The following is a 10,513-nucleotide window of genomic DNA, read 5'->3' on the forward strand; positions in this document are numbered from 1 at the left end:
GCCCCCTCTCGGGGGGTCATGGGTGAACCAACAGGTCCCCCTCGCTGTGTGTGTGTGTGTGTGTGTGTGTGTGTGTGTGTGTGTGTGTGTGTGTGTGTGTGTGTGTGTGTGTGTGTGTGTGTGTGTGTGTGTGTGTGTGTGTGTGTGTGTGTGTGTGTGTGTCAGAGGGCATGCCCAGTTTGATGCCTACTCTCAGGGGTTAGGGTTATGGTTAGGGGGGGGGGGGGTGTGTGTGTGTCAGATGGCATGCCCAGTTTGAAGGCCACTCTTAGGGGTTAGGGTTATGGTTAGGGGGGGGTATGTGTGTCAGATGGCAGGCCCAGTTTGAGGGCTACTCTTATGGGTTATGGTTAGGGTTAGGTGGGGGTGTGTGTGTCAGATGGCATGCCCAGTTTGAAGGCCACTCTTAGGGATTAGGGTTATGGTTAGGGGGGGGTATGTGTGTCAGATGGCAGGCCCAGTTTGAGGGCTACTCTTATGGGTTATGGTTATGGTTAGGTGGGGGTGTGTGTGTCAGATGGCATGCCCAGTTTGAAGGCTACTCTTAGGGGTTAGGGTTATGGTTAGGGGGGGGGGGGGTGTGTGTGTGTGTCAGATGGCATGCCCAGTTTGAGGGCTACTCATATGGGTTAGGGTTAGCACACTTGGCACAGTTGCAACGGAATATATTCAACCCTTTGTTTTGGCCGGGCCTCCGTGTGTGTGTGTGTGTGTGTATCTGTGGCTGTTTGCCTACGTTTTTGCCCCAACAAGTCAATTGTGAATATGTTCGGGTGATGCTGTAGCACACACGCTGTGAGGCCTGAGTTGATCCGTGAAGAGTTTCTAATTTAATTGAATTTAGGCATGCAACTCAGTGTTAGGGGTGTCCATTTCAGCACCACGGCCAGAGACAGCAGGCAACTCAGTGTTAGGGTTAGATCACTGTCCTGAAGTGCGGGTACACTCCTGGAGTAACAATGCCTCTCTTAAGGTAGTGACTGTCAACCTAACCTGACCTCCACATGGGTGTGCAGGCCCCCAATGTCCCCTGACCTCCACTCGGGTGGGCATGTATGCGGCAGAGCGAGGGGCAGCGGCGGGACTGCCTGAGACACTCTTAACCTGGCCAAAAGGGGTCCCCGGGGACACCGTATCGGGTCCCACGGGAGCACCGTTGCCCGGATCCACGCATGCCTTCTACCCTGGGTCCATCTGGGGGTGGGTAAGCTTTTCCTAACCGGCTTCCTGTATCGAAAATGCCCGAGACACTCTTAGCCTCTTAATCAGGTCCCACGGGAGCACCGTATCGGGTCCCACGGGATCACCGTATCGGGTCCCACGGGAGCACCGTTGCACGGATCCACTCGGGCCTTCTACCCTGGGTCCACCGACCCGCCTTCGACCCGGCCGCCGGACACCGCCCCGCGAAGCCGCTGCCCACGCCTCCCGTGCTTATAGGGCCGCCACCGGCCGAACCACACACACACACACACACACACACACACACACACACACACACACACACACACACACACACACACACACACACACACACACACACACACGCACGCACACACGCACGCACACACACATCTAACACCTCCGAAATATCACTAGCCATGCAGGTACAAAAACCTCTGTCGATTACACGGCTCGGCTCGGCCTCTCCCTCTCCCAAAAAGCCCAGCCGTCGTCCACACGGGGCCCCCGGCTCTATACGGCGCGCGAGGCGAGGGGCTGTTGTCGGGAGATCTTCATAAATGCAGGGAGGGCCTCGTGGAGGAAAAGTGATGCCGTCTCAATAGAGTGACACGGAGAGACAGGCCAGAGGCTGTCAATGGAGCCTCTCTAATGACAGAGTGAGATAATGACAGGGCCCCAGTCGGAATCAGCAGGAAGAGGAAGATCAATCTGCAGCCAGGAGGAGGGAGGGAGGGAGGGAGGGAGGGAGGGAGGGAGGGAGGGAGGGAGGGAGGGAGGGAGGGAGGGAGGGAGGGAGGGAGGGAGGGAGGGAGGGGGGGGGAAACACGCGGGCTCTTTTCTTTTCTGTTTTCTCGGCTTTAGCGCATCTCATACATACATCGGGCGGCGGCCCCCGCGTTAAGCGCACCGTGGATCAATAGCCATTTACAACTCCTTCACAGCCTGACGCGCGAACATAGCAGAGCCGCGGTTGACATTTCACTCAGGGCCCGCATTGATTCCCCCCTCCTCCCCCCGGTGCACAATATTTTTCAGCCCCGCCCCCCCCCCCCCCGGTTAGTATAGCTGCAGGAGCCTGGGGTCCGGCTGGAATTGAAAAGCAAGGGAGGGGGGGTGAGGCAGAGGGAGAGGGAGGGAGTATAGCTAACCAGCTGCCTTGCTTATACGAGTAAACAGCAACACCCCCTTTCTGCTGCATTCCTCGTTTCCAATCGACTGGTTTTCCTGTCGATGCCGGAATAAAGGGCCCCTATCAAAGTGGATCAAAAAAAAAGCTTGATCTATGTGAATTATTTATTCATGGCGCGCGGACTTGTGTGTGCGTATTAATAAGTCCCACGCGAGACGAGGAAGGGGCCACACTGACATCATTGTCGATAACATCTATTTTTTTAAGGGGCCGAGCCGAGTGGAGATTCGGTGGCGTAAAAAAAAACGAAAACATATGGAGCGATTAAAAAAAAAAAAAAAAAAAGTGGGAGTTTCTAAGAAAAACCACTGGCTCAGAATAAACAAAGAGAAATGGCCGGTCAACGTAAAATTAGCTGCAATTTGAGTTAATTTATTTTTAATCGCCTTATTTTTCCCCCAGACCAGAGATGCTATCTCTTGAGGGCCGGGCCAGTCTGGCCTCGCAGGGTATTTGTGTTGCTTGTAGATGCAGAGAAAAGATCTGTGTTGAATTCATACTCACAGCCATAAAGAGCTCCCTCTGTTTGATCTGCAACAGAGTGCAGGCGTCTCCGCCGGAGGGAAGTTACTTTGTATATATATAATATATAGTAGGGGGGGGTGCGCAACAACCAGGAAGGGGGTTGGGAATTGGCATAACGACTCACAGTGGGATGGGAGAAAAATCGGAAAAAAGGAGGGGGAAAAAGATAATAAAAAAAAAATATATATATATATATACCTCTGTCAAATATTCAAATGCCTTTGAATATACTATAATGTTAATGTGTTACAGGAGTCCATACACCTGTTTGTAATTTGTAATCATTTGTATTGTGGAGAACAAGGACTCGTCGACGCTCCTTCAGAAGAAAACGAGCATCTGGAGGTCCATTTACTGGGAGCTGTTCCATCTGAGGTCCATCTGACGTCCATCTACTGGGAGCTGTTCCTACACACCTCTATAAGGCTCCGTTCACACTGCAAGCCGAAGTGCTCAATTCTGACTTATTGCTCAGATCTGTTTTTTTGTTTTGTTTGGCTGTTCAATTTTCTTTTTTTTTATGTGGTCAATATCAGATTCCAGTGTGAACTGGTCACGCTCCTGAACTGACCCGCACGCGCAAATGAACAATAACAATAATAATAATTAAAACAAACCAGACCTGTATCTGATTTATATATATATGGACCACCTTATGAAAGTGGCCCAAATCAGAATTGAAAAGATCAGAATCCATGTGATTTGGGCCGCAGTTCACAAATACTAGTTTATGGAAATCATCATGGAGATATGAGCAACAAAAAGAGAACTCAGAATCGGGACCACTCTATAGCCCATAGTCCGAACATATGACTAAAAGGCACACAATGGCGGCTGTGTGTTCGTCTGCCTCTTGTCCTCACAGCTTCAGTTAAGTGATACGAAGATCCTTCTCGTAATAACTGCTGCCAGCCAGCGCCGTCCCCCAGGTTTGATTGTTAAATTGCTGCCATAATTAAGACGGGAGGGGGATTCCCAGCCAGAGCGCTGCAGCTACAGTATACCATGCAGGGCGGCCAAACACCTGTCAGGTATACCGTGACATACCGCATTGTTCCTGCAGCAAAAGGCTGATTTTGGGAAGCTTCTGTAGGGAGGTGTATAGTCTGACGTCACTTTGGACCGCCCGCGAGGTCCACCCGTATATAGGGATTTATCATTGGGGGAAATGGATTATCGGCTATTGTAACAATTCTGCCTCATGAACATTGGAAAGCTTTAAATTTTTGCACAAAATGAGTTCCCTTCTATCTAGTGATGCACGATATATCGGCCGATATGGCAGTTTTTTTTTTTATCGGTATCGGCCGGATATCAAGATTGGGCCGCTATAAATTATTATTATTATTTTTTTTTAACTATTTTTTTTTACATGTTTTGGCCTTAAATAGTTTCAAAATATCAGTCATTTCTGAAAATAACTTACAAAAGTAAAAAAAAAAAAAAGCGTTTTGGAAAATAGCTATTTATTTGATTATCATAAAAAAGTGTTTTCTATACAGAGATATCGACATCGGTAAATATCGGTATCGGCCAGAATAGCAATATTAATATCGGTTATCGGTATCGGCCACAATTTTCACATAGGTGCATCAATACTTCTATCACTAACATTATTGTTTAAGCATTTTTTCTTTTTACGATTAATTGCGAATATTTTCATGTTGAGCTATAGATTGTGGATGAATACGCTCAGAAAGGTACACCGTGCCAATGTTCATGCTTTATTTGTTTTAAACGAGACGATTTAGAAATGGGCAATGGGGGAAATACGTTGCAATTTTGCCAGGTGGACCGGCCGGAAACAGCAATGACGTAACCACTACACCTCCCTATACGGAGGGCACTTCTAGGCCATGTTCACACTGCAGAATGTTCCCAAATCTGATTTTCTTTGCTCATAATGTGACTCAGATTCGATTTTATTTCAGGACAGTGTGAACACGGGAATCTGATCTTTTCTATTCTGATTTGGGCCACTTTCATATATAAATCAGATACAGGTCTGATTTTATTTGTGCAACGTGACCTCAGTCTGAACAGTCATGTGACTTTCATGTGACTTTTACATCACTAGTCTAGATTGACATTTGTCACATTTTTATTTACGTCCATCTTCTATATTGTTAATTTGCGCATTGCATCAGATTCACACTGGAATCTGATGTTGGCCACATACAATTCTTTTTTTTAAATGTAAACAGCCAAACAAAAACAAAAAATCTAATCTGAGCAGTACATCAGAATTGAGGAGGAATGCCTGCAGTGTGAACGTAGACTTACAGCTACCGGTCATCTTTACCGGGAAGCACAAAGATGATGTCGACAAGTTGTCCTTTTCGAGACAGATTGATAAATAGAAGGAAATTTCACGCGTTGTGTGAAAAATATTTACGCCAGTAGAATAATCTATACGCATGGCATGCTGAATACACCAGCGTTACTTGTGATGTTTTATTTATTTATGTAATTATTTTCAAGGGGCCATGTACAATATTAACCATAAATGTTGCCATTTGATGTATTGTACCAGATTCAGCTTCAGCTCATTTTCATACGCAGTCCTTTTTATTGAGACGCTAATGCTTTCCAGCGCAATTATCTGTCCGTCGCAAAGAGACGCGTGTGATCTGTGCTCTTCTCCGAGTTTGATGTTGAGAGAGCCACCGTACATCGCTTAAATTATAGGGATTGACGTTATTGATGACAATATATCACACAATGGAGACCTTTATACAATCCTGCATGTTAATCAGGATATCTCTTACATTACAGGCCTAAAGCCATAATTGATTTATTATGTGTTGTTGGACAGTACAAACCAAACGTACTGGCATTTACCGTGTATACACACACGCACGCACCCACACACACACAGACACACACCTACACACACACGCACACACACAAGAGCGTAGGTTTGGTTTCAACATGGGGGGGGGGGGGGACTTTAAGCACTCCCTGGAATTTTTGAGCGTCAACCACTTCATTTCCTGCGTTCTAGTGTACTTTAAAGAGAGGCACGTCTGCAAAGGTTGAGATGGTACGGTCCTGTAGGGGTGTCTGTCTGATGGTACAGTCCTGTGGGGGTGTCTGTCTGATGGTACGGTCCTGTAGGGGTGTCTGTCTGATGGTACGGTCCTGTTGGGGTGTCTGTCTGATGGTACGGTCCTGTAGGGGTGTCTGTCTGATGGTACGGTCCTGTAGGGGCGTCTGTCATGATGGTACGGTCCTGTAGGGGTGTCTGTCTGATGGTACGGTCCTGTAGGGGTGTCTGTCTGATGGTACTGTCCTGTAGGGGTGTCTGTCTGATGGTACGGTCCTGTAGGGGTGTCTGTCTGATGGTACTGTCCTGTAGGGGTGTCTGTCTGTTGGTACGGTCCTGTAGGGGTGTCTTGTCTGATGGTACGGTCCTGTAGGGGTGTCTGTCTGATGGTACGGTCCTGTAGGGGTGTCTGTCTGATGGTACGGTCCTGTAGGGGTGTCTGTCTGATGGTGCGGTCCTGTAAAGGTGTCTGTCTGATGGTACGGTCCTGTAGGGGTGTCTGTCTGATGGTACGGTCCTGTAGGGGTGTCTGTCTGATGGTACGGTCCTGTAGGGGTGTCTGTCTGATGGTACTGTCCTGTAGGGGTGTCTGTCTGTTGGTACGGTCCTGTAGGGGTGTCTTGTACGGTCCTGTAGGGGTGTCTTTGTCTGATGGTACGGTCCTGTAGGGGTGTCTGTCTGATGGTACGGTCCTGTAGGGGTGTCTGTCTGATGGTACGGTCCTGTAGGGGTGTCTGTCTGATGGTGCGGTCCTGTAAAGGTGTCTGTCTGATGGTACGGTCCTGTAGGGGTGTCTGTCTGATGGTACGGTCCTGTAGGGGTGTCTGTCTGATGGTACGGTCCTGTAGGGGTGTCTTGTCTGATGGTACGATCCTGTAGGGGTGTCTGTCTGATGGTAAGTTCCTGTAGGGGTGTCTTGTCTGATGGTACGGTCCTGTAGGGGTGTCTTGTCTGATGGTACGGTCCTGTAGGGGTGTCTGTCTGATGGTACGGTCCTGTAGGGGTGTCTTGTCTGATGGTACGATCCTGTAGGGGTGTCTGTCTGATGGTAAGGTCCTGTAGGGGTGTCTTGTCTGATGGTACGGTCCTGTAGGGGTGTCTGTCTGTAGCGGTGTTCTGAAGGATAATATAAATGTTTTGACCCCCTCATTTTATTTCTTTGACCTCTTGTAACCCCCCTAAATGTATGCCTATATGCACACACACACACACACACACACACACGCAGCGAAAGGATATGGCATACCGGCCAAAAGACCTGCTTGCAGCCTCTGAATTAGATCTTTAATTTCTACGCGGTCAGCTCCGTCGGATACAATGCCTGTCGTCACGTAGTCTGGGGTCATTATGTACTGGGAGAAGGAGGGGAGGGGAGGGGAGGGGGGAGAGATTGGACACGAAGATGATAGCAGGTCTGTATAGTCACAATGCAGCCATTTAGTACGTCAGGGGAGTGGTAGCGTTATAGAGCCGAGCAGCGGTTTGCCCCCCCCCCCCCCCCCCCCCCGTCCTACAGACCGGGCCGGGAAGACAGAGGACCGCCTTCCTTCCCTACCCCTCGTAAAATGTTGGTTTGGCGCAGAATCACAAGTATAAAGTCAGGCTGAGAGACCGGAGTCCTCCTGGCATCCTGCCCAGGGAGGGAGGGAGTTGATGGACTTTCTGTTTATCACGGGGCATATTGTATTAAAATTGCTGACTGTCACATGCGGAACGGTAGATGTAAAGTTAAACTTGTGTCTCTATACCGATGAGAATGGACTTGTTGATTACACTGGAAGTCAGTGTTTAAAAAAAGGAAATTGAATCATGCGGTTTGTGCAAGTCAACGTTGTCAGAAATACAACATTATCTATGTCTATAGTCTACCCATATAACTCAGCATGTACAATGACGCTGTATAGTGTATATATAGATTTATATTTACTGCATATATATATATATATATATCCATATCTGTCTGAATATACCTGCATATAATCCTTCTATATAATACCTACTTATACACCTCTGCATATAACCCATATAACTCTGTATGCTAGCATGTACAATAATGCTGTATAAACCGTATATATATATTTATTAGGGATGCTCGATATTGGCTTTTTTACAGATACCGATATACCGATATTGTCCAACTCTTAATTTCCGATACCGATATCAACCGATACCGATATATGCAGGGTTCCCCTATAATTTCAGGTAATTAACATTACATATATTGTTGTGGAATTAACACAACATTATGCATACTTTTGACAATAAATAAAATCAGAATTTGTTCGTACTTGCTTGCCTGGGTAAATAAAGGTTATAGAAATGTATCGGTTTTTGAAAACCGATACCGATATTTTCCGATATCACATTTAATGCCGATATCGGCCGATAATATCGGTAGGCCAATAATATCGGACATCCCTAATATTTATTCTTACCATATATATATATATATATATATATATATATATATATATATATATATATATATATATATATATATATATATATATATCCACATCTGTCTGTACATACCTGCATATAATCCTTGTTACATATCTGTAGATACTATATCTATATCTGTACATATCCCGTACCTACTCTTACTAGTGTGGTATATTTCTGCATAGAAACATGTTTTAAATTCCCAGGAATCTACACTCGGGGATCCCTACTGTGTAAGTTTGGTAAAAACAGAAAGACAGTTGTGGTATAATTCCAGTCTCAAACTGTGATGGAATATGGAATATTGTTGAGTCTTGATTCCCAAAAAAGGTCAACGGCCCCAGGGAGAGGTTGAACTCGGTAAGGACCAGTGCACAAACATCTTAGATAGTCTCTATTTTCTCCCTAAAAGAGGTTATTAAGATACATGTGTTCTAAGAAATAACTATAGAAGACAAAGCTAAGGATAAGTACAAATTGGACTTCTAAAGTCAGCACAGATAATAATAGTGTTGAACAAATCTACCATTAGACTGAAAGGCTGGTCATGGAATGGGAAGCCAATACTGTGGGGCTTGTTCCTCTGGAAACCACAGGTGGGGGAGAATGAAACCCCATAGATTTAAATACAGTCTTAAGATGACTAAACGTCCCCCTTCTCTGTAAACATTCAAACAATAGACTTTTGGAGCCCCCAGCCAACTGTTTCGTAGAGAAAGGTTTTAGCTTGGGGGGATGAGGCAATCATCCATTTTGCTATTCAACTGTAGATAACACATCCGTGAGAGAGCATTTGGCTACATCACTTCAAAGAAGTGTCGGGTGTTCCTGCAAGACAGAGAGGAATCGCCTGTAACCACATGGTTCCTCCTGTTTGCTGGGCAGATAAAAATAGCTTGGTTTAAAACGTAGTGCTAAAGTAAAATAGAAATTTAAAATAGCATTAAAATATAGACCTTTTAATTTCAGTCAGTTTAAAACAAAATAGAGCCCATTTTTACCCCGTCAGTTTTAAGACTATATAGGATGTGGTGGACCATTTGAAAGTTGAGTTAGACAGTAAAATATGGGTAAATACACTTAGAAAAGTAATCTAACTTCAAGGATAATGTTAAATACAACAGGTTGTCTTAAAACCAAGTAGACTAAAATAAGTAATCATTTGAAGATTCTATAAAACAGAATTATAGAATTCCTTTGTGTTTGTTAAAAAACCATAAAATAGGGCTAATCATAGTTTCTAAGCCCCAAATTAAAAACAGGAAAAAGATACACTCATGATTAAAGTATAGTTATAATTAATTCTTAATCTATTAGTCAGTAAAATGAAATGATGTATGCTTTAAACACGTTAAAACAGAACAGTACGTTTGTGCTTAAAAATATCCAGGAATACCTCTGATTCAAATTAAACTCCATATTTGGTGACTCAAAATGGTCGCGATATTCTTTAGCCAATCAGGACATAGAAGAACCTCCCTCTGACGTATTAATCCAGCGTATTCTAGAGGAGGAGTTTAATCTTTAAAACAGCCTGCAAAATAGACAGACAGGACACACACGCCGCTTGAAACCATTCCATGCACAAACGAGACGGACGGAGCATTGCCTGAAGAGAACGGAACGAGAATACGAATCCCTTTGTCTCTAGGGGCAACAAGAGAATCAACAACCAGACGCCATTGACGAAGACCATTCTTTTTAACTGTTTCTGATTAGTCTGAGACGAGTGTTCGGTGGCATAGTACCGTAACAAACTTGAATCATTGCACATTCCAGTTGATTGAAACAGATCCTTTTTGTAACTTTGTGGATTTTAATAAACCACTATTTTTTAAATAACTACACTCTCCTTTTCTTATTGCTGTTCCTCCGCCATCCAACAACCGTGGGTCTTATTTAGTGATTTTACAGAACACAACGCACGGTAGGTTAGATATATGGTTTAAGTAAACCCTATCTCCTATTACGATAAATGGTGCAAGTGACCCTGCCTGGTACGCTTTTTTGTTTCGACAAAACGAGCAGGCCGCTCGTTGGAAATCGGCGCCTGACGATTGAGATCATCACATCAACATTCTGCAAAACTGCGTGAGTGAGATACGAGGCTGTGATGTCGGGATACA

Source organism: Notolepis coatsorum, assembly GCF_963971535.1.
Source record: "Notolepis coatsorum genome assembly, chromosome: 5".
Taxonomy (NCBI): Eukaryota; Metazoa; Chordata; class Actinopteri; order Aulopiformes; family Paralepididae; genus Notolepis; species Notolepis coatsorum.